This window comes from Petaurus breviceps, unplaced genomic scaffold (assembly GCF_028583685.1).
Source record: "Petaurus breviceps papuanus isolate PSGF00001 unplaced genomic scaffold, PetGlider_PUasm1.0 90743, whole genome shotgun sequence".
Classification (NCBI taxonomy): Eukaryota; Metazoa; Chordata; class Mammalia; order Diprotodontia; family Petauridae; genus Petaurus; species Petaurus breviceps.
Window position 1 is genome coordinate 8,729,601 of NW_027187332.1, and position 25,062 is coordinate 8,754,662.

Here is a 25,062-nt window from a genome sequence, read left to right on the forward strand (position 1 = left end):
CACACACACACACACACACACACACACACACACACACACACACACACAAACAAACACTTTTCAGCTTTCTTTTTTGTGTTGTCTTCTCCTAAAGGAATGCAAGTTCCTTAAGAGCAAGAATGTTTTTTTTTTCTTTTTTTACTTTTTGCTTGTATTTGTATTCCTCTTAGTACGGTGCATAGTACACAGTAAACACTTAATAAATGCTTGTTGATTGAAATACTTTAAAGTACTGATTTTAAATTATGTAATTGATATATATTATTGTTACAAAATAGTCTATTCATACTTTTAATATTTGATTTTGAATCCATAAATATTGAATTGATGTATTAGGGAGGTATGAAATAACACTGGAGTAAAGGGAGGTTAGGAAAATTCTGGAGCAAAATAAAAGAACATAGGATCATAGATTTTGAGCTCAAAGGGCTCTAAAATGACATATAGTCCAACTGCCTCACTTTATGGTTAAATTAACTCGGGTCCAGAGATGTTAAATGATCAAGGGTCACATAGATAGGAAGCAGCAGAGCCAGAATTCAAACACAGGGTTTCTAACTACATCCAGCATTGTACTGAACCAAGATGTTACTCCACCAAGATATTATTAAGCCTATTTTCACAATGAATAATTTATGCATCTATTTTCATATAAATGTAATTTCATATTTAATATCATAGAACAGAAAACACCACAACAGTTCACATCTTATAGAAAAATAAGATTTCCTCAGAAGAGTTTAGGAAATGGAAGTAGAAAAAAGGGTTATAATTGCACATTCACATTAGAATTCACAGGATCATAGATCTAGAACCATAAAAAACTTTTACAAACCATTTAGATCAACCCTTCTCCCTTCATTTTATAAATGAGGAAACTGAGGTCCAAAGAGGTTAAATGACTTACCCCAAATCCGCCCCACCTGGGTCTTACAGGCAGTGGCATAGCTGGGCTTCAAACCCTGGTCCAGTGCTCCTTTGAATATACCATGCTGATATATCTGTGAACAAATTGTAAACTTTTCAGAAGGTCTGGTTTTGAACTGAACAACTTTTCCCACAATCAATAGAAAAATGAGTTTCTGGTCTAAGTGTGATTTGTAATGGGCAGCTTAAAGTTTAAATATCTAAGAACAATGAGAGCCTAGCGAACCTAGATTTAACAACTTTAAATTTATAATATATTCTAATATAGCAAAAATTAAACAAAAAAGCTATTCTGTCAACCCCTCAACTGTTTTCAGGGCAAAAAATGAGTCTTGATTCTTCAAAGCTCTCACAGGCAATTTTCAAAGCATTTACAACTTCATTAAACCTGAATTTTTAAATGGTTTGTATAACCTTAAAGCTATATAACTTAAATGCTAGTTATCAGTATTCCCTCTTGATGGTTTCCAGAATTTCATCTCAAACCTCAGTAACATGGTTAACAATTTATACTGCAAGTCAATATGAGCATCAAGCCAGCAACCCTACAGAAAAATACAAAGCAAAAACCTTGCTTGATTCTGTAGCATTTCAAGAAGAGATGTTGAGATTACATTAATAATCCTATGCCACAAAGTTACTATTTGTTATATACATTAATAGAGTGGTTGACACTTAGACTGGACTACACCCACGATTCACATAATATAGAGTACCTGAGACCTTAGCATAGAACAGCAATTTCTGTGGCCAGCAAAAAAAATAAAATCCCAAAGTGGGTGATGTTTAACATCAAATGAGTGAATAACACTTTCTTTTGTCTCTGCCTCATCTTATCCCACTATTCTGATTCTGCTACTACCATCAGGGCCTGTATAAAAGACGAGTGTAAGTATGATCAGTATTTGAAAAGTATAAAAAAAAATCTCATAGCTGTGGAATTCAATCCTATCAAGCTCAAACAGCTTGATATATCAAATAGGGGGTCACTAAACAATACATAAGGATGAATGAGGGAGTGTTTTGGGCTACATGCAGTCAGTGGGCCAGTGTATCTGACACCTCTGCTATAGAGATAGAACAAATGTTCTCTGTGAAACTTGAATCATGATTATTATAGATAGAAAAAGGCACACAAACCAAACTTGGGGGAAGGAGATTTGAGAGATAGAGGAATAATGAGGAAAGTCTAAATTACATTTCTAAAAATAAAAGTTATCGTCATTGATTCAAGAAAACATTTGTAAAATGCAACCAACTGCAGTTCATTCATTGTAATAATTGGTTTGCAAAACAACTACATGAATGTAGTCAAACTGGTTACTGATTGTTTTCAAAACAACTGATGATTAATAAGTGTTTTATTGAATTGAATTTTTGCTTTAAAAAAAATCAGTTTGTATGTGTATACATGGCTTAAATTACTGGTTGGACAACTTGGAAATCTAAACAAAGGAAAGGAAATCTTCAATCTCGTGCTAATTCATATAATAATAGACCAACTGTTTTAACTAGTAAGATCTAATATAAAATGTTTGTGATAGCATCCTAGAATTAAGTATTTCTAAGTACTTTTCAGCAACTCCTTGTGGAATTCTTAAAATGAAGAATAAATGTTATTTAGAATAATGAAACCATGAAGGGAGAAGACAGACATTTATCCAGACAAACAGCTAAATAATTGGGATAAAAAATTATTAGTTGGATGCTTTTTATGACAAATTTAGACAAACTAAACCATCTTATATTTATACCTAGAGTACGATGTAAAAGAAAATAAAACAGTAGAATTTAATCAAATGAATAGAATAGTAGTAATAGGGTTGGGGGTTATCATATCATTAAATTTAAAGTATTCACTTTAGGATTTGAACACAGCCCTCTAGTGGGCTTTTCATCAACCTAACATGAAGAAAATGGGAAAAACAACCCTGCATACTAATATCTTCCCCATCTAGGTTATCCTGGTATGGCATTTAAAATATTGCAAATAATTTGCATTCCAAAGTGAATCAGCCTCAAACTCTCCAAAACAACTTTTAAAAGGCTGTGTAAAACATAAGAATGGAGTTAAGAAATGGGTTTCCTTAGAATTTCTGATGGGGCTCTATGTTTTGCCTGTGAAATCTCAATGACTGTAAGCTATAACTAGAAACTGGTGGTTATTTGGTATGTGGGTGTTACAGGAACTGGAAAAATGGGTAACTTGAAATGGACTTGTTACCCTAAATAATTTATTTATTTCTGAGAACCAAGCTGAAATGTTCATTGAACTTTCATGAGGATTGCAAATAAGTATGATTTCTAATAATTTAGTCTTTTTCAGCAATTCCTTTTTTTCCCTTCCTAACCAACAGAAATAGTGCCAATCCTCATGGAAAATATATTTTTCAAATAACCAAATGCAGTTATCTCTAGGAAATTGAGCACATTCTATTTTATTTTTTCAAATTATTCTTTTTTATGTTAATTTTTAGTTTACAATGTTCATTTCCACAAGATTTTGAGTTACAAATTTTCTCCCTGTCTTTCCCCTAAGCACCACACCAAAACAGCAATTCCACTGAATACACCCTCCCCAAATCTGCCCTCTCCTACATCCTCCCCCATACTCCCTCCAACTTTCCAGTAGGGCAAGATGGATTTCCATACCCCAGCGCCTGTATATCTTATTTCCCAGTTGCATGTAAAATAATAACAATAATAACAACTTTTTAAACATTTGATTTTAAAACTTTGAATTCCAGATTCTTTCCCTTCTTCCCTCATCACGCACCCTTACTGGGAAGATAAGCAATTCAATAGAGGTTATACATGTGTAGCTATGTAAAACATTTCCATAGTGGATATATTGTGAAAGACCGACTATATTTCCCTCCATCCTATCCTGACCCCCATTTATTCTATTTTCTACTTTGACCCTGTCCCTTTTCAAAAGTGTATGCTTCTAACTACCCTCCCCCCCAATCTGCCCTCCCTTCTATCATTCCCCCTCTTATCCCTTTCCCCCCCTACTTTCCTGTAGGGTAAGATACCCAATTTAGTGTGTATGTTATTCCCTCCTTAAGCAAAATTCAATGAGAGTAAGGTGGACCCATTCCCTTTTGCCTTCCTGTTCTTCCCCTCCATTGTAACAGTTTTCCCTTGCTTCTTTTATATGAGATAATTTACCCTATTCTGTCTCTCCCAATCTCCTCTCAGTTTGTTCCACTATCACCTCTTAATTTTAGTTTTAAATATCATCCCTTCCTATTCAATTGATCCTATGCCACTGTCTATGTATACCTGTACACATATGTACACATATATACATATACACTCACATAAGTATTCACATGCACATATACCCTCCTATATAGACATACGTGTATATATACATTTATATTCCCTTCAACTATCCTCATACTGAGAAAAGTTTCATAAGTTACAATTATTGTTTTTCCATGTAGTAATGTAAATAGTTCAACATTGATAAGTTCCTTATGATTTGTTTTCCCTGTTTACCTTCTCATGCTTCTTATATTTGAATGTCAAATTTTCTATTCAACTCTGGTTTCTTCGTCAAGAATGCTTGAAAGTCCTCTATTTCATTGAATGAACATATTTTCCCCTGTAACATTATACTCAGTTTTGCTTGTAGGTGATTCTTGGTTTTAGTCCTAGCTCCTTTGACCTCAGGAATATCATATTCCAAGCCTTTTGATCCCTTAATGTAAAAGCTGCTAGATCTTGTGTTATCCTGATTGTGTTTCCACAATAATAAAATTGTTTCTCCCTGGCTGATTATAATATTTTCTCCTTGATCTGGGAACTTTGGAACCTGGATATAATATTCCTAGGAGTTTTCTTTTTGGGATCTTTTTCAAGAGGTGATGGGTAAATTCTTTCAATTTCTATTTTGCCCTCTGGTTCTAAAATATCAGGGAAATTTTCCTTGAGAATTTCTTGAAGGATGATTTCTAGGTTCTTTTTTTTATCATAGCTTTCAGGTAGTCCAATAATTTTTAAATGATCTCTCCTAGATCTATTTTCCAGGTCAGTGGTTTTTCCAATGAGATATTTCACATTGCCTTCTATTTTTTCATTTGTTTGGATCTGTTTAATAGTATCTTGATTTCTCATAAAGTCATTAGCTTCCATTTGCTCCAATCTAATTCTGAAGGAATCATTGTCTTCAGTAAGCTTTTGAAATTCTTTTTCCATCTGGAAAATTTGGACTTCTAAGGCATTCTTCTCCTCATTGCTGGGCCTCTTTTGCCATTTGAGTTAATCTATTTTAAGGTGTTATTTTCTTCAGTCAGGTTGTTGGCTCTCTTTTCATAATTTTCTTGCATCATTCTCATTTCTCTTCCCAATTTTTCCTCCATTTTTCTTATGTGATTTTCAAAATCCTTCTTGAGCTCCTCCATGGCCTATAACCAATTCATATTTGTCTTGGAAACTTTTGGTGCAGGAGTTCTGACTTCATTATCTTCCTCACATTCCATGCTTTGATCCTCTTTGTTCCCCAAAAAGGAATCTAATGTTTTGTTATGTGCTTGCTTTGCTTCCTTTGCTTACTCATGTTGCCACTCAATTGCTTGATTTTTGAGCTTTTTGCCACAGTAGAACTCTGCTTCCAGAGAGGAGAGCTTTTCCCCAAATCACTGGGGTTTTTGCAGCTGCCAAAGCTATTAGGAGGGCACAATTTTTACAGCCCCCACAAGCTCTGGCTTACTGGTCACACACTGCAGGACCTCCACCCAAGACAGCAATCCAGATCCAAACAGGTTAAAGCAAGATCGATTACTCTCTGAATAGTCACTTGGTCCCCCTACAATCTTCAGGCCAGGAGCTCAGAAGCAACCATGTGGTGGTGGTTCCAGGGATATCACACCTCCACCACTTCTCACCCCAGGAGGAAGAAGCCAGACCACACTTCCATCCCCCCAGTTCCAACAGAGTTCCACACTGACCTTCTACTTTGTCTTTGGCATTAATGGGTTGATAATCCTGGAAACCACCACAGCTGCTGGTCCACTCTCCCGAAGTCCGCTCTAGCTGCTGCTGGGTGGGGCCACCCTGGGGCTAAAACCATGGGCTTATGTAGGGCTGGGCTTAACTCCCAGCATGCTGTGATGGACCCTTCCTGTCGGCCTGCTGGGCTGCCTTCAGTAGGAGATTTGTTTCTCCCTGTCACTTTGTGGGTTCTGTAGCTCTAAAATTTGTTTAGAGTCATCTTTTATAGGCATTTAAGGTGGTTATGGGGGAGCTTGTGGAGTTTTTCTTCTTCTATGCCACCATCTTGGCTTTGCCCCCCTAGTACATTCTATTTTAAAGAATTCAAATCTCTGTTTCCATCCCTAATTGCTCTGAGTTCCTATCTAATATTTCTCACCAACCACTTGCAGACATTTGTAATTAAATGTTCCATTAAAGCCTTAGATTCATTATGTCTATAACTGAATTCATTGTACCAGGCCTTTCCTTACCCCCCCCCCCAAAAAAAAAAACAAACTACTCCTGAATCTCATAATCTTGTTAAGAGTATCACCATTTTATTAATCACCCAAGCTCTAAAACTTAGTCATGTTCATGAGTCTTTTCTTTGGAACATGAACCTACCTGTAAAAACAATGATTATGCCATTCCCTTACTTAAAAATTTTTATTCAAGCCCCAACCTACACTTTGAGCCTTTTCACATACTTATATATACTATTATGTAGTCAAATTGGACTACTTCGTGTTCTCTAATCATGCCTCTACCTTTTCTATCTTCATTCTTTTTTTTTTTTTAAGCAATTGGGGTTAAGTAACTTGCTCAAGGTTACACGGCCAGTTATTTCTGGATGTGGTGCTGAGTGTCTGAGCCCGGGATTCGATCTCCAGGTCGTCCCAACACTGGAACCGGTGCTCTTACTCGCTGAGCCACCTGGCCGCCCCTATCTTCATTCTTTTGCTCATATTATTCCTTGTCCTTCAAGATACTCCTCAGATGCCACCTCCTCTTTGAAACTTTCCCTGATCATGTGGGTTAGAACAGATTCCCTTCATCACAGAACTTTATTTATACCACTCTTACAGTATTTATCCCATACCACCAGGCATTCCAGCTATAACAATGTTCTTTCTCTCAAGGAGCTTATAATATTTACAGGAAATATATTTGATCTAAGTTTTATATCCAAGATATAGAGGAAATTCATAAAAATAAGAACCATTATTCAACAAAAGGTCAAAGGATATAAAGAAGTAATTCTTAAAGGAAGAAATGTTATCAACAACCATATGAAAAATATACACCAATTCACTAGTAGTTAGAAAAAATGCAGCTTAAAGGTACTGCAAGGTCCTATCTCATATCTATCAGATTAGCAAAGATGACAAAAATGGAAAAAGTCATTGATGGAACTGTGGTAGGATAGGTAGAATGTTGTCGGAGTTGTGAACTGGCCAATTGGAAAGTAATTTGGAACCAAACCCATTTCTATCAGTGTATGTACATGTGTGTATGTCAACCACATGCACCCTGAGTATATTCAGAACAAATATGAAATGAATTAATACAAACAAATACAAAGTAGTTAAATACAAGGTGGTTTGGAAGGGAGGACTCTAGTGGCTGAGGAAATCAGGAGCAACTTCAAGCAAGAAGATGGTGCTTAAGCTGTATTTGGACGGAAGGGAGGAACTCTATGAGGTAGAAGCAAGGAGGGAATACCTTCCAAGGATATCAACATCCATTTCAAAGGTATTGAGATGGGATGGACTTTCTTGCATAACAGAGAATGTCAACTTGTTTTGTTTATGGGAATGGGCATAATATCCAGTGAGACCAATAAGGTGTCAGTAGATATGAATGAATAATTTTCTAAAAACAATTGAAAATTATGTGACCATGGACTGTGATCATAAATGTGATAATAAAAACTGTTCCAAATAACTACTACCAAGAGAAATGCTAATCAAAATGATCCTAAAATTTAACCTCACACCAAAAAACAACTCTGAAACTTAATCTCACACTAAAAAATTGGCAAAGATGACCAAAACAAAAAAAAAATTCACCGATTAAGAGGCTGTGCAAAGATAGGCTTGCTAATATACTATAGATCAGAAATGTCAAATACACAGCTACAAGCTATGGCCTATAATACTCCTGAGTTCTGGTGGAAGCAGATTAAAATGTAATCAAGAAATATTTAACAAAATAAATTGAAATATTATAAAATATAGGTAATACTACATTTTAAAACTACATTAATCCTGCAGGGATCTTTAAGTACAGACAATGGATTCTTTTTCTATTTGAATTTGATACCACTGCCAAAGATAGTGCAATGGATTAGTACAATTGTTCTAGAGACAATTTGGAATTGTATGAGAAAAACAACTAGCTTATATCCTTGGAAATAATACAAAAATAACATAATATTTTTCTGGGAAAATTGGAAAGCAGTCTGGTAGAAATTAAGCTTAGACCAACTCCTTACATCACATTCTATAAAACATTCTAAATGGATATGTGACCTTAATATTAAGGATCATAATCATACTATAACAAAATTAGAAGAGAAACAAATCATATACTTCTCACAGGTGTGGGTAGGAGATATATTCTTAATCAAACAAATAAAGGTAATTACAAAAGATAAAATAGATAACTGATGACTTGAGACTGAAAAGTTTCTGCACAGGCAACATTAATACATGTAGGATAGGAAAGGAACTGGTTTAATGGAGGAAAATTTTTTGTATCATTTTTTTCTGATAAGGGTTTGGCACCCAAGACACATAAACAATTAGTAAATATATGCAATAGACATTCCCCAATGGATAAAGAGAATGAACAGTTCTCAAAAGAACCTCAAAGTATTCAAAATTAAATGAAAAATACTCTAAATCACTAATAATCATAAAAATGCAAATCAATACAACCCTGAGATTTTATTTCCTCTTCAAATTGGCAAAAAAAAAAAATTACCCAAAAATGGCAATAGTTTTTAGAGGGACTGTGGCACTATATTTAGTTATTTTTTGTGTATATGTGTATATACCATACATACATGTGTATGTATATGTATGTATACATAATTGTACTAGTGAATACATTGCTATGGAACTGTAAAATGGCACAAGCATTTTGGTAAGCAATTTGCAATTACACAAATAAAGTGACTAAAATTTCCATACGCTTTGAACCATAGACTCCATTACTGGGGCTTTTGTTCCAAGAAAGCTATGGATAAGAAAAAAATTCCCCATAAGCTTTAAAATATTTATAGCAGCAGTTGGTTTGATAGCTAAAAAGTTGGAAACAAAGTAGATGCTCATCACTTGGGGAATAGCTAAACCAATTGTGGTACACAAGTGTAATGGAATATTACTGTGTTGTAAGAAATGGTGTATGTGATGAATATAGAGAAGCATGGAAAGATTTATATGAATTGATGCAGAATGAAGTAGGCAGAGCCCAGAAAACAATATACACAGTGACTACACTGATGTAAAAGGAAAGAATTACACACTAAAAAAATTAAATATAACAAAATTATAAAGATCACACTGTATTCAAATGAATAGAGTTAAGACACTTCCAACCTATTCACTTTGAAATAAAAATAGAGAAACTCTGAAAGTGAATATTAGTCATTCAGTAAACATGAAAAATATCATATTTTTGTGACTTATTATTTTGCCCTAATTTCATAGCCCAGCAAGATTGATAGTGGAAATACAATCTGATATTTTTAGATCCTTTTATCTTCAGCCTGTTAGGTGCATTAAAAAAAATACCACACATATAAGTATGATGTAACAGGTCAACACATGGTTTTAAGTCACAGTGTGGCATAAACTGTAATGAAATAAAAGATATAATTTTAACCAAGTGAAAATATTTTAAAATGTAGTCTTTATAGCAATTCAAACTAAATGAAAATGGGGGAACTCAAATTTTTCCAGCAGATTAACATTTACACATATTTTTTCTCTTGGTGGTACTTAATATCTACTATTAAGTGTTTTTGACTGGATTTCTTATTTAAGTCCCAGTAAATAATTCAAGTGTACACAACAACCAAAGAAATATATGTTCAATTGGTAGATCTTCATATATGTCCAGCAAATAGCCTTCTTCCACCAACAAGGATAGCCTGAACACACTTGGACTCAAATTTTCTACTGGAGTGAAAGTTTGAATTAGCATGCTAGGAGTAAAGACCTCCAAAATATAATTTATCGCCACAAAGATGATTAATGTTATCACAATCAGAATGGAAATGCAGTTGAGCCGTGGTGATAGGTAGGCATTATGCTCTTTTACAATCCAAGGAAACAGATTAGAACAAAAAGTGCCAGAGCCTCTGGGCTAGTATTTGTTATAGGCTGGTCCACCATGTGACAGCTGCAGAAATGGTTGTCTTGAAATGAAGGGTGAGAAACTCAGTTCATAATCTCTTTGAGATAGTACAGTGTGGAAAGAGAAGTTCCGTGTTCCTGGGTGACTTTACCAATGTGTCATTGGGTTTATCCTATGTTTTATTTGTATTGTGTGCCATATCATACTGTGAGCTACCTAATGTCTTCAACATAGAGAACACTGAAGAATTTGAGCTAAGATGACTGACTGTGAAATATAACTGTGTTCTTAATCATACTTTTTAAGCCTATTCATTTGGGTGGGTCTCTGTGGGTCTCATGGATCTTTGTATTCAAAGATAACATGACTATCATTTAGGATAAACTTGGTAGTAACTGTGGGTAGAGAAAATTGAAAACAACACAAAGTCTTGTTTTTAATTTTAACTCACATAATATTACTCTCTGCATGTTAATAAAATCAAAACTTTGTCATACATTTTCAACCTTGCAAATTCTTATTGGTTAATTTAAAACAAATTATCCATGTTCCAGTTTTTCTACCTAAAAAAAGAAGATACCATAACTTAGCAACCATTTCATAAGTATATTGTTGCAGTTAATAAATTCATTCATATCAAATACTAAGATATTGCCAGATAGAACAAACCTTACAAATAGGAAATTTTTTAGCATTATTATTATTCAAGCAGCATTCAGAATGTTTTGAATCCAAAAAAATAGGGGAAGAAATATTGCCATCAGCAGGATCCCTACAGACTAGGAATTGGGTAGTTGGCAAAGGGAGAGATTTGAGGGAAATCTAAAGAAAACAAAATGACAGCAGCAGGGTTTCCCTTTCAAGAGGAGAGAAATAAGGAATTGTCAGGGAGAAAAAGTTAATAACTAGCAGAATGGATTGTGTGAGAAGAATAGTATGAGATATATGAGAGAGCAACAGAAGGACAGAAAATGAAGCATAAATCAAGAATCTGAACATATAGAGTAAAGGAAGTAAGTTTGATGGAAACAGATTCATCCCTTAGTCTGAGTTGTGCAACCTTTCAGATACTAAAATATTAGGAATAAGGAATCTGAACAGCATTACAAAGTTAGGAAGCACCTAACTGACATACAAATATAATATTTGCATTTTTAAAAAACTTAGGAAGAGAAATGGAGACTTGATGTGTTGTTTCTATCCAAATATGCCATTATTATATTTATTTAAATTGTCTACTTAATATGGTAAATGGATTCTGCTAAACCTGATTGGTCTTATTGTACCTAGAGCCATTGCCTGGTTTTGAAAACATTTTTCTATACTGGGGGAAGAAGAACAAAAGATAGAATAATATTTAAAGAAATTCTCTTTCCAAACATAGCTTTATAAACTTGAGTGTGCCCTCTCACATATCTGGGCCTCAGTTTCTCAACTTGCATAATGAAAGGGTTGGACTAGAGACAATCTCTCTAAGGCCCCTGTAAGTTCTAAAAACTATACGAGTGTATGATTTATGGCATAGAATAACAAAGCTCAAAGGACTTTAGAGAGTTAATTCATTTATTCATCATAATTTGTGTTAAAGATCTATTATGTGACAACTTCTGTGTATACCATCCCTCTTTTTTAGGGTAGAGCACATGTAAATCATCCTATAAAGATGGAAATCTTATCTTCTTTGTGGTTTTTTTTGTAGATTCCCAAAGAAAGAAACTTAACTGAACAAGGTATAAAACTAATTATGCATTACATGATTGCTAACTAAAACAAAAATTCAAGTGGTATTTTTAATGTCCATTTGCTGTTTAGAACTTTGAAGTGCAATTCTAGAATAGTAAAACTTTCAGTTTTACATCAAATTATAAAACCAAAACTATTAAAGAAAGCTGAGTTGAGACAGCTGTGATGAGATCTGAGGATGTATGTTAATCTAATCACTGTTTAGTTTAGGAAATTATAGCTTAAATAATTTATGTGATAGTGAATATTCATTAAGGATTTATAGAAGTTCAAAATGAATAATTTTAGCCATGAAACTAAAAAGCTTGGTATTTCCCATCTCAGAGACCATAAATAAACAAATGGCAAGACAAAATGAATGTTGCTATTTTTTCTAAGGGTTTTATTCAACCAAGAGTCACTAAGAGAAATTAAGGATTTTGAAATAAATGCATGTGTGGCCATTTGTGGGGAAATCAACTTATTTCCAGGGCTGCAAAAAAATTAACCAAACCCAGGGTCATATTCAACTATGCTTTACTTTCTTTATTCGGGTAGCTTCCTAAGGAAATGTGTTAAGGTAATTATTTGAAACCAACACAAAGAAGTCTACTGAAACTACAATTCTTTAGCTTAATGGGAACTTGTAGCCAATACAAAAGTGCAACACTTTCTAAATAACCTTCTAAGAGCTTGCCAATGCTTCATGGGCTTTGAGAGTAGAAGAGATTTGCCTACCCTAGCAGGAGAGTAGTTAGCAAAGAAATAGCTTCATGTGCTACACATGATCCTCAATGAACCAATGACATCAAGACATGCAGTCCGCATTTATTAGTTACGCTGAGCACTGATGCCTTCATGCAAAATTTATGTGTGTGTTCACTTTCCCTCACAGATACTAAATACATTGGTGGGAGAATGTGTCTCAAGCTTATGCATTGCTTCTTCCCATATTTGCTTATAGTGAGTGTTTGTACTGATTATCAGTGCTTTTCTATCACTGCTTATTTATTGTTCAATCATTTTCAGTTGTGTCCCACTCTTCGTAACTCCATTTGCAGTTTTCTTGGCAAACATAATGGAGTGGTTTGCCTCCCTCTTCTTTAGTTCATTTTACAGATGAGGAAACTGAGGCAAATAGGATTAAGTGACTTTCTCATGGTCATACAGATAGTAAGTGTCTGAGGCTGGATTTGAATTCAGATTATCTGGACTGCAGGGCTGGCACTCTATTCCACTGCATCACCCAGCTGTCATTGCTTCTGTTTGCTGTTAAATACTTACGTATAAGATGTAAAAGTATCACCATCTGGAGTGGATGACTTGGTATATGTGAAAACATAGGTAGGACTCAAAAGTGGTAAATAAGGAGAGCATTTTCCTCTCCAATGGGCTTTACTCCTAGAACTCTGAAAGAATATGAGTGGTAGTTCTTATTTAGGAACCCAGACCTTCCAGTATGAGGGTCCATTGGGGTGAATGAACCAGCTCAGAGAGAAATGAAGATCTCATGTCCTTTGTGTGAGGGCCTACAGAGTGAAGACTCAGGGCTGGCATGCCATGTACCCATCACACTTACATCAAACAAATATGCTTCTATCCAACAAATATACTTCTATTCTGCCTGCTGAGATCACACAGGACAAATCTAATTACTTTTCAGCATGATAACCATGTGGATACTTTAAGACAGCTATCATGATCCCACTAAACCGTTTTTTCTTTTTTTAGACTGAGCATGCACAGTTCCTTTACTTGATCCTCCTATAGCACTATCTTAAGGTCATTCATTATATTGTCTGGTTTCTCTGGATATTCTTCTTTTTAATAATGCTTTTTTCCTAAAATGTTTTACCAAGCAGGGAACATGATGTAGTCTAACCAGGTCAGATTATAGTAGGACTGTCACATCTCTATACATGGACACTATGCCTCCCTTACTGCATGTTATCTTTTTTCTGTCATACTATAGTGTTGACTAATCTTTAATTTGTAACTTCACTAAAACACCTGAGTTATTTTTGGATAAGCTGTTGTCCAATCATGTGACACACAAACACCTGTCTTGTATTTATGAAATTGATACATTTATTCTAAGTATAAGACAATCCCTATGGAAAGGAATATCCACTACATCATATTTGATGAGTGGTTATTTAGCCCCTATGTATGCTTGAAGACCTCAAGGAGGAAGCTAAATTCCATCTTGTCAAAATATTTTTGGACGCTTACCCTTCCATCTAGCATACTGGAATCCCTCCAAAACAAGCCAAGTTCTCCCACTGCATCCTGGGCCATCTCCACTTGTCCTTATCTATATCTGGCCCCTGGACTCAGACGACTCTGAAGAGAAAGCGAGGCTGGTGACTTTGCACAGCCCTCCCTCGCTCCAATCCAATTCAATTGCAAGTCATGTCATCATCTTCCTGATGTCATGGTCCTCTTTGAGAACGAAGGACAAACCACCTGAGATCCCTCTCAGCTTGATGGCATCTGTAAATCTGATTAATTACTAAAAATGTTAAACAGCACAGGGTCAAACACAGATCCCTGGAGCTCTTCACTGAAGCAGGAATGAAACTATTAATGACTCCTCTTTGCTTCTGACCATGAAACCAAATCTCTCCAACTTGTCCACAAATTGAATGAGAAGCTTTGTCAAATGATCTTCATAACATAATACATTTTACTGGCCTAGTAACTGTACCAAAAAAAGTGAGTAAGGTTAATCTAGCCTGTTCATGAGAAATATATATGAGCCTTTTATGATCACCTACTACTTTTCTACTATAAATCACTAACCATAATCACTAACCAATAAATTCTAGAATTTTATCAGGAATTGAAGTCAGTGTCACTGACCAAGAGTTTGCAAAGCTCTTTTTCTTCCCTTTGTTGAAAATTGGGACATTTGTTGTCCGTCCTGCAGCATTTCTTCTATGCCATGATATAGTCTGTTCAATGTCACTGATGTTAGCTCAACAATCACATCCACAAGTTTTGTTTTGTTGTTTTTTTTTCTAGGACCTCAGGACATAATCCACCTGAAAATGGTGAGTTGAATTCATCAAGAACATCTAGGTGCTTTCTTATTATCTCCCTATTTATCTCTATATCAGTACCCTGAAAGTTATCTTTGTTGTGTCCTTGTTAGTTCAAAGGTCATTCTCTTTGGCAGATCAAAAAGAAGCAAAATAAGAGATGAGTAGTTTCCCATTTGTCTCTGTCATCCACAATCAGCATCCTTTGCCCTGAGCAGAGGTCTTATTCTTTCTTTGATCTTTTCCACAAAATAACTAAAAAATCCCAAACACTTATACAATTTTATTGTCCTTAGCTTCCTCACAAACCTCACTGAATTCTGACTTTTAATTCTGACTATTTTTATAGGGCTATGCTACACAACTGTATTCATTCTCCATTACCTTTCATACAGTTGAAAAAAAATCTAAGCTGGTCAGCCAATTTTCTGTGCATTCACATTAGTTTCTTCAGATAATTCCTTTCCTCTTTTTTCTCCTCATAATTATGTCTTTGAGTGTTCAGAATTTCAATCCTTTCCCTCTAGTGTTCACCTCTCTTGAAGAGTTTTAGAATTTGGGATCCTTTCTCAGAATCTTTTGAAATATGCTCTCTCCAAATCTAAGTTCTATGTCAAACTATGCATATTTTCTTTCACTTCTAGATTATAGATTCTGAGATGAAGTAGTCATTTCCCCCTCAATGTTTTCATTTTCACCCTAACAGCAAGATCTTCCTTTTTTGTTAGAAGCACATACAAATTTGAAATTCTCCTCCTTAGTTTCACCACTTTTTTTGGAAGATGAAAATGGCATTAAAGCAAGTCCATAAATTATTAGTTAATCTTCTTTCATGAGAAAGAGAACTCAACAGATATTGGATAACTGAAGTCCCCCTTCATCACAATAGCAGACTCCCTTATATGGTTTGTGATTTGTGTCCAAAATCCTTCATCTATTTCTTCTCTAATGTCCATATCAATAATATGCAAATAATCACAAAACATTATGCATACCTTCTTGAAAGCAATAACATTCACCAGTTCCTCAATTTATTTAGGCAACAAATTAAATCAATACGGCATGGTGGGGGAAACTATGGGTCTGGACTCAGTGGAGCTGATTTCCAATCTTAGCTCTGCTTCTGTGAAACCTAAGGCAAATCACCTAACCTCTCTGCATCTGTTAGATTAGATGATCTTTAAGGTCCCTTCCAGCACTCAATGTGTGATTACACAAATAGCTGCCTCTTTTAATAGAAAAATAAGCAGCATTTTCCCTTAAATGAATTAAGATTGTTTTCACTAGACAATTTCAGTAAAATCTATACCACAAGGAATTTGGAAGAAAACAGGCAGAAGTTGAAGTAATTCATGAATTTAGTTATTCTGAGCAGGCAGATTTCTCTTCATAGTTTCTTGTTCATATTACTTTTTTAAAAATGTTATTCTGATAAAGTGGACATTTCAGAGATTTTCTTTCTTTCTCCTAAGGGCATCCACTAATTACTATTGGGTTGAACTAATAATAGCATGAGGGTCAACTAATGATAGGGTAGTACCAATATTCATATATCTCCCCTTTAAATATCTGTGGATACTTTTAACATGAAGAACAAATATGTTAATTAAATTCAATGTATTTTCTTTCTAAATTTACTTGGGATCTCAAAATTAAAGCAAGACATTTAGACTAGAAAAACAAAGGCTATTTTGTTAACTTTAGGTTGCTCTAGGATTGTTCTATGGATATTTTAATGAAAAAATCTGTATTAAACCCTATATGTGTCCTTTTTTAATATGAGATCTTTCTTTTGCTTCTTAAATACATTTGCATTTATAGACTTCAAATCAAGAAACTAAATTCTAAAATATCTATTCAGTAAGTGATATCTTGTTTGGCATGTTGAGAAAGATCTTCAAATATTAAGTAAATGACCTGCCTCCACACCCTTGTCTGGTTATAAGAATCAGTCCAATATAACTATATTGGCTATAACACTCTCATTTCCCCAGTGCCTGAAGTGAAAGCATACCTCTCCTTACTTATAGGAATAGATTCCTTATGTTTAAAATGATGAAACTGGATGTTATCCCTAAAAATATTTTCATTTCTAGAACACTGTTTAATAGTCAAGTTGGTTGGACTATAGAGTATTAAGAAGTATTTGACTGGAGTTAGATTGTGGAAGGCCTTATAAATTAGGCTCAAAAGTTTAGAAAAAGCCAGTCATTGAAGGTGAGCAGAGCAGTGACATGGTTAAGCACTGCTCTAGGAAAATTATTTCAGCTGTTAAATGAGGTATAGACTAAAAGATGATGGGGTGATTCTGGAGGCAGGAAAATCAATTAGAAAACCATGATTTTAGGGTTGCTATTAAGATGCCTGCCTGAATGGCAAGTGGATTACCCAGCACTCACATACCTATGCAAGCAAAACCCTAAAGTCCCTACCTGATAAGTAATCATCAAGAAATCCCTTGAGATGCAATAGTAACTTCTTAGATCCCAAACCTATAGAAAAAAAGTTATTAGAAGCCCAAGGACAGCAGGAAAAAGGACCTCCATGATAGAGTGAGCACCAGCACAGAGACAGGAGAACATAGCTTTCAATACACTGCGTCCAGAGGTAGCATGAGGGGAGGGATCCCCTAACAGCCCCAAAGTGGTGACTTTAGAAGATCTGGGGAACATCAATAGCAGTGAGAAACAACTGACAATGTTGGCCAGCATGACACTATAGCTTTCAGACAAAGACATCACAGGCCCAAGGGCTAGGAGGAACCTTAAGGCCCTATCTTGAGATGCCATAAATTATTTTGACAATCCAGAGTTCTAAACCTCAAAGATACAAGAGGGGCCTTACCCCTGGAGACCCAGGGGGAAATCACTCAGAGCCATTTGCTTAACTTAAAAGTACATCATGGATAGGACTTGACTCTGATACAAAACTCCAGTTCAGGAAATAGAAATGGCAATGTGAGTAAATCAAAGAAGACACTGACTTGCAGTAAAAATTACTGCAAACTTAGTGATTCCCAAAAAGAAAAAGGAAGTCATTCCATAACAGTTGTGAGTAGAGGCTTAGGAAGAAATGGATTTTTCACAAGGATTACATGAATACGCAGAAGAAATATGTTAACAAAATTTCTTCCATTTCTTTCTTCAGAAGCATTAAAAAAATTTATTAGCTATTGTTTCATTTCTTCTGCTATGGGGTGGGGGAAGGAAAAGTTCTTGTAATATCATAACCAAATTCCAGAGTTCTGATATCAAATTTAAAATACTACAAACATTCAGAAAGAAGTAACGTAAGTCCTGAGGGATTACAGGATCCCACAAGATATGGTAGTTAGAACTTAAAATGAGAGGAAATCTTGGAATATAATTTTTAAAAAACCCAAAAGGTATGATCTTTTATTTTTTTGTTTTTTTTTTTTTTGGAGGGGAAAAGGTAGAGCAATTGGCGTTAAGTGACTTGCCCAAGGTCACAAGGTTAGTTTTTTTTGTGTGTTAAGTGTCTGAGGCTGGATTTGAACTCAGGTCCTCCTGACTCCAAGGATGCTACTCTATTCAGTGTACCACCTAGCCACCCAGGATATGAGCTTGAAACCAAGGATATCTTACCCAGCAACAATTAAAACAATTAGGGAGGTGGGGACAGGAAGAGAGATTAGATTTTTAGTGTAAGCTCCATTACAAGAGAACTTCCAACATTTCTGATAAAAAGACCACAGTTGAGTAGGAACTCACAATGATCAAGAAAAACCTAGAAAAGTAAATTTCTTTAAGCTTTTGGAAGGATTATGATATGAAGTGCTAATATTTTTAAAAGGAAAAAAAAGAAACATTTTCTTTCAGAACCTTAATGTCCTCAAAGTGTGAAGGAGTTAAATAAGAAAAACAAAGGTCCTGGGAATGGATTGGTTCTGTAATGAAGGTTTGAAGAGAAGAAAGAGAAGGGAAAGCAGATGGAATATACTAGTAAAGAATGGAGGGAAAGGGGCATAGTATTTATTTCTCATAATTGAGGTACATGAAAAGAAGACTATAAAATCGTGGAGGAAGAAGTAAGGGAGTATTAAAAGAACTTCAGATAAAAGCAAACAAATGAAATAAAAGTGAAAGGAGAGAAGATAATACTGGGAAAGGAAATGTTGCAAGCAAAACAAACTTTCTGTTCCTGAAGAGATGATTAAAAGAGAAGAGGGGAAAGAAAAGAAAACAACCATAGTCTAATCAGTTGTAGAATAGACACACAAATTGTGGCCTATGAATGGAATATTTTTGTCCTGTAAAAATGACAAAAGAGATGATTCCAGAAATTCTTAAGTAGTATAAATAACATGAAGTGACATAACAGTGGAGTGAGCAAAATCAAGAGAACAATTTAAACAAAGACAACAACATTGAAAAGTAAAATATATTTGAAATATTTAAGAACTCTGATCAGTGCAATAATCAACCATAATTTCTAGAGAGCTTATTATGAAGCATGTTTTCCATATACAGTCAGAGAAGTGATAGATACAAGGTACACATTTTTGGACATGGCTACTGAGTGAATTCATTTGTCTTGGCTGTGCCTATTTGTCACCAGGAATTTTTAGTTCTTCTTTCTTTAGGTAAATCTATGCAAAGGGAATTCAGAAGGATGCAACATAATCAATAGTGAGATTTAAAAAAAATAAAGAAAACCATTGAAATTTTCTTATATATATATATATATATATATATATATATATATATATATATATATATATATATATATATATATATATCAAATTAATTTGTTTGTTTACTCTTAGGTTACAAGATTCAGTTCCACAATCCCTTGAATTTCAAATTGTCTCCCCCTCCTTCCCCTCCCATCCCCCATGGCAGCGTGCAATCAAGTATAGGATCTGCAAATACTTTCACATTAGACATTAGGTTATGAAGAAGGATTGTTTCGGATGGAATGAACAATGGGAAGGAGGAAACAAAACCAAATAAGAAGAAAAGAAAAAGATCAGGTAGTTTCCTTCAATCTGGATTCAAACTCTGTTCTTTCTAGTTCTTTCTCTGAATGTAGACATCTCCCTCCATCATGAGTCTTTTGGAGTTGACTTATAACCCTGAGTTGCTGAGAAGAGTCCAGTCTATCAAAGTTGGTTGTCATACTTATGTTGTGTCTCTAATTGTATACAAATTTCTCCTGGTTTTACTCTTCTCACTTAGCATCAGTTCATATAAGCCTCTACAGGTAAATATGAAGTCCATCTGTTCCTCATTTCTTATAGCACAATAATATTCCATTACATTCATATACCACAACTAGTTTAGCCATTCCCATACTGATGGGCATCCCCTTAATTTCCAATTCTTTGCCACCACAAAAAGAGCTGCTATAAATATTTTTTTTACATATGGGTCTTAAAACTTTCTTTAATGCAAAGAAGAGAATAATGGAAATTCTGAAGGAAATGCGAACATGAAAGACAGTTTTGAAAGCAATACGTAAAAGTAATTCTATACTTAAGGAGCAGGTACATGGTATCATGGAATGAGCTCTGGGCCTGAAGTCAGAAGATCTGCATCAATTCAAATCCAGCATCTGACACTTACCTGTGTGACCCTGGGCAAGGCACTTAAATTGTATTTTGCTTCAGGCTCATCATTTTCAAGATAGAGATAATAATAGCACCTACCTCACAGGGTTTTTATGAGGGTCAAATAAAATAATATTTGTAAGTGTACTTAGCACAATGCCTGGGGCATAGTAAGTGCTATGTAAATGTTATTATTATTGTTACTTTTTTTTTTAACTTTTGGAGGACAATTGGGGTTAAGTAACTTGCCCAAGTTTACACAGCTAGTTTTTTTTGTGTGGGTGTTAAGTGTCTGAGGCCGGAATCCAACTCCTGTCCTCCTTACGTGAGGGCCAGCGCTCTTACTCACTGCACCACCTAGCCACTAATATTGTTACTTTTAAAAAGTGGCATGAAATGGAACTTCACATTTTTCCACATGCAATCTCTGAATTCTAGGCTTTTTTTCTCTCTTTTGTATGTTTAAGCTCAGAATGAAAATAAATAAGAATACTAAAAAGATATTCATTCAAGTTAGATGTAATGCAATCCTGAATTAGGTGATGGTAGAGTGGGTGTAGAGGATAAATACAAAAGATATTGCAGAGGTAGAACTCACAGGTTTTGACCACTGATTGGATATGGGAAATTAGAGAAAAGGAAGAGTCAAAGATGTCTCTGAAGTTTGGGTGGTGGTGTTTTCAACAGAATTAGGAATGTGATAGTGTTGTCAAACATAATTTGGAAGGAGTAGATTTAGCAGAGGAAGATGATGCATTTAGTTTTGTACATGTTGAATTTGGGTTGTTGATAGAGATATCTACCAAGTAATTAGAAGAGTAGAAATGAAGCTCTTAACAGGCACTGTGGTTGTATTTATAGATCTGGAGGTCTTCTGAATATGGTTGATCGTTAGAGCCAAGACAATGGATGAGATCACCAATAATGAAAGTAGAAAAAAAAAGAATTGAACTAAGAATAGAATCTTGTAATACACTCATAGTTAGGGAGAGATAAAAGGAGGGTGAAATATTAAAAGAAATTAAAGAAGAATGGTTAAAAGAAGGGAAAGGAAAACTAAAACAGATGAATAAATTGTAAAGTCTTATGCTACAGAAAGTTCAAAGAAGATCAGGATTGAGAAAAGGTCCTTGGATTGGGCAATTAAGAAGTCATTACTGAAATGACTCTTGGGGGGATGACAAGTTAGACTTCAAGGAGTTGAAGAGTGGGTGAGGGGAAAGGAAAATAGAGAGATACAGGACTAGATTAGACATTTAGCATTTGAGAGGAGCCAAGTTTCAGAGTGAAAGCTTAAGAGGACAGCAGGGTCATAGCATCATAGAATCACAGATTTATAGTAGGAAAGGACTTTAATGGCCACCTAGTTCTCATTGAACTAAGGCCCAGAGAGGTTAAATGATTTACTGAGGGTTGTATAAGCAGTATGAGTTCAGAGACAGTACTTGAATCCAAATTTTCCTGAATGGAGAACATTACTTACTCTTTTGCCTCTGTAGTAACATTATTCTATAAAAATATGTGTAGTATTTTTACATATATAAAGCATTTTATAAATATGCTATTTGCTACCATTACTCCAAAAAGGCCTCATTTTTACATAAGGGGAATTTGACAAAGTCAAAGAGCCCCAGGACATACACACTTAGCTAGTTACTGAGAAAGGACCTGGAACTCATTGACCCCTGATTTTCTAGTCACTGCTTTGTTGTGAGCTGCCCTGTTTTGGAGTTTAATATTACTGTGGAAAGAGCTTTGGAGGTTTTTTTTAAACATTTTATATATCCAGCTCTTGGCTATTTGAATATCTGTCCAGGTTTATCCTGCTCCAGGCCAGTTAACATCTTATGACCATTGCAATGTAATATACTTGGGTTTTTTTTTACTCATATTATGTTTAAATAATGAAAAAGAATTCCACAGTTCCAGCAGTAATGCTTATACAAGCTAACAACATTGAACAAATGATAGACTAATGAAACTTTATCTCTTTCCACATCTCTCACAAAGTAGATATAAAAATTTATGAAACAACAAATATAGTATTAAAGACATGTGAATTTTGGCATCACTTAAATAGTAAAGTGATTAATGATAAACAGGGTTTGCAGAAAACACAAAATCAAAGCATTTTGTTTATGTTGAGTTAAGTGCACATAAACTTCCATGAATGCTGATGGAAGTTACCGGCACACATTCTTTTCATAGCAGCTAAAGAACAGTATGTACTATTTGAAATCACCCCCTTTAACCTTGGAAAATGAATTAAGCATGGCCGTGATTGGAGTTGCATACTCAAACATAATGAGAACAATAATAAGGCTGATTCCTTTGCCACACTTGCTGGCTCAGATCGTAAGAAATCATCCTCCAAATGTGTCTATATCACTGGGGAGTAGGGGGAGGGGACTTTATGGTACTTTCCTCCAGGGTTGGAGTCCTTCAAAGGAAAAAGTCACTTTTTCACCAGTATTCTCTTAATAATAACCACAAAGTCCTTTTCTAGTATTTCACTACTATGAAGGGTTCTCACAAGCTCCATACATACTCTATTGGAAAACAATCTCTGGGAAGTTTGAGAAAATGTTTGAGAACGGTTAAAGTGACAGTCTGAGTCTGCTAACAGAATCAACCCACATGATTAATCAACCTGCAAGCATTTATGAAGTAGTTACTTTGGTGCCCCATACTATGCTAGGTTCTGGGGATACAAAGAGAAAATTGAAATATTCTCTGCCCTTAAAAAGTTTCCATTCCATCAGGAGTAAAAAAATGTACAGAGTTATAAACAAAATATGCACAAAATAAATTCAAGATAATGTTGAGGGGAAAGGCATTTGAAGCTGGAAGGATGAGCAAAGGAGAACATGGTATTGCAACTGAGTCTTAAAGTAAGAATTAAATTAAGAATTCTAAGAAGTGTAAGTTGGTAGTAAGTAAATGTCAAGATATGAAAAACATGCAATGGATTATCATTTATAAGGATCAGGAAGAATACTAGTTTGATTGAGTCAGAGAGATGAAGGGGAGTAATGTGTAACAAGGCTGGAAAATAAAAGGGTTTATCACTGGTTAAGCACTGAGTAATTTTTCTTTCTACGATAATAGATGAAACAAATAATCATTTCAAAGGTCTCCCAGTTCTGTGTGGCCCTTTTTCACTTTCTTAGTACATGCTAATAATGAAACAGTCCCCTTGTCACCCAAGGTCATCCACTGCATCATGGGCCATCACCAGTCATCTTGACTTTTGTCTAGTGAGACTGATGACTTTGTGCAACTCAGTGTCACTTAAATCCAGTTCATGCGCAAGTTAAGACACCACCCCATGGTGAAATTGGTCCTCTGAAAATGAAGGACAAACAAGAACAATAATACATGCTGGTGCAGTGAATAGAGTACCGGCTCTGGAGTCAGGAGGACCTGAGTTCAAATGCAGTCTCAGATACTTGACATACTTACTGCATGACCTTGAGCAAGTCACTTAATCCTAATTGCCTTGCCTTCCCCCTCTAAAAATTAAAAAAAGAAAAAAATAAATATTAAAAACCCAATAATACATGCTAATAATGAGATAGTTTTTAGACCATCAATAAATACTGTTGGTTCTCAAAAAGTGAGAGCTTAAAAAAAGAGCCAAATTGACATTCTGTTGAAACTTGACTATTCCATATACTTTCTTACCATAAATATGACAAAAAAGATAAGAAAGCAAGAAGATAAATGGAATGGTGATGTTCACATTATCCTTAGAAAAGTCCAACAAAGGAGTTGACAGGAATTGGTTTCATGCTGTGCCCAAAATACAAGACATATTTCATGGGGCATTTAGTGATAATGTCTTAGTTCTCATGACAATGGAAAGCAAAAAGACCATCATGAAGATAATTGAGACTTGAGCACCAAAAATTTGTTACAAAGTATGGAAAGGTAAATAAACTCTAGGAAAATACTAACAAGGACCCCCAAAACTACGTCAACACATTTTAGTGTTTGGTGACTGCAACACAACAGTGGATATAGGAGAAGATAATACAAAAGAACAAACATAATGTTGTTTTGGCAAGGAGTTTCTTATGCATACAAGATTCCTCAATAGAGATAATGTCTGTTAATAAGAGAGAAAAAGCTTTTTTCAAAATTCAGTTATCACTGTTGTTATTAAATGAGGCATAAGACAAAGAAACATATTGCCAAAGATGCTATCACTGTCATGCAAAGATATCTTGTTCATGGTTCAAATAAAAGAGGGGTTCCCAATAGATAATGAAGTCCTCCAAATGCTCCCACCTGCAAATGATATCAAGCCCCAGAACATTAGACAACTTCCTAAATGTGATCCATAGTTATTCAAAAGACACTGGCTTAACAATCCATCCAGGAAGCAAAAATGTTTGAAAAATGCCAATTTTCCAGATATTTAGAAGAACAGTACTTGAAGTTAATATATCAGCACATATA

At 35.0% G+C, this 25,062-nt stretch overlaps 1 long non-coding RNA gene across 2 annotated transcripts in view; it reads left to right on the forward strand.

Annotated features, from left to right (window-relative positions):
* The window catches only part of LOC138145673 (uncharacterized), a 253,461-nt gene that overhangs the window by 52,536 nt on the left and 175,863 nt on the right, over window positions 1-25,062 (forward strand). The window contains exon 2 of one of the 2 annotated variants that reach the window (XR_011164284.1): window positions 15,016-15,044. The exons of the other annotated variant lie outside the window; for it this stretch is intronic. This is a non-coding gene — a long non-coding RNA (uncharacterized lncRNA). The remainder of the gene's footprint in view (window positions 1-15,015; window positions 15,045-25,062) is intronic. 2 annotated transcript variants of the gene reach the window in all.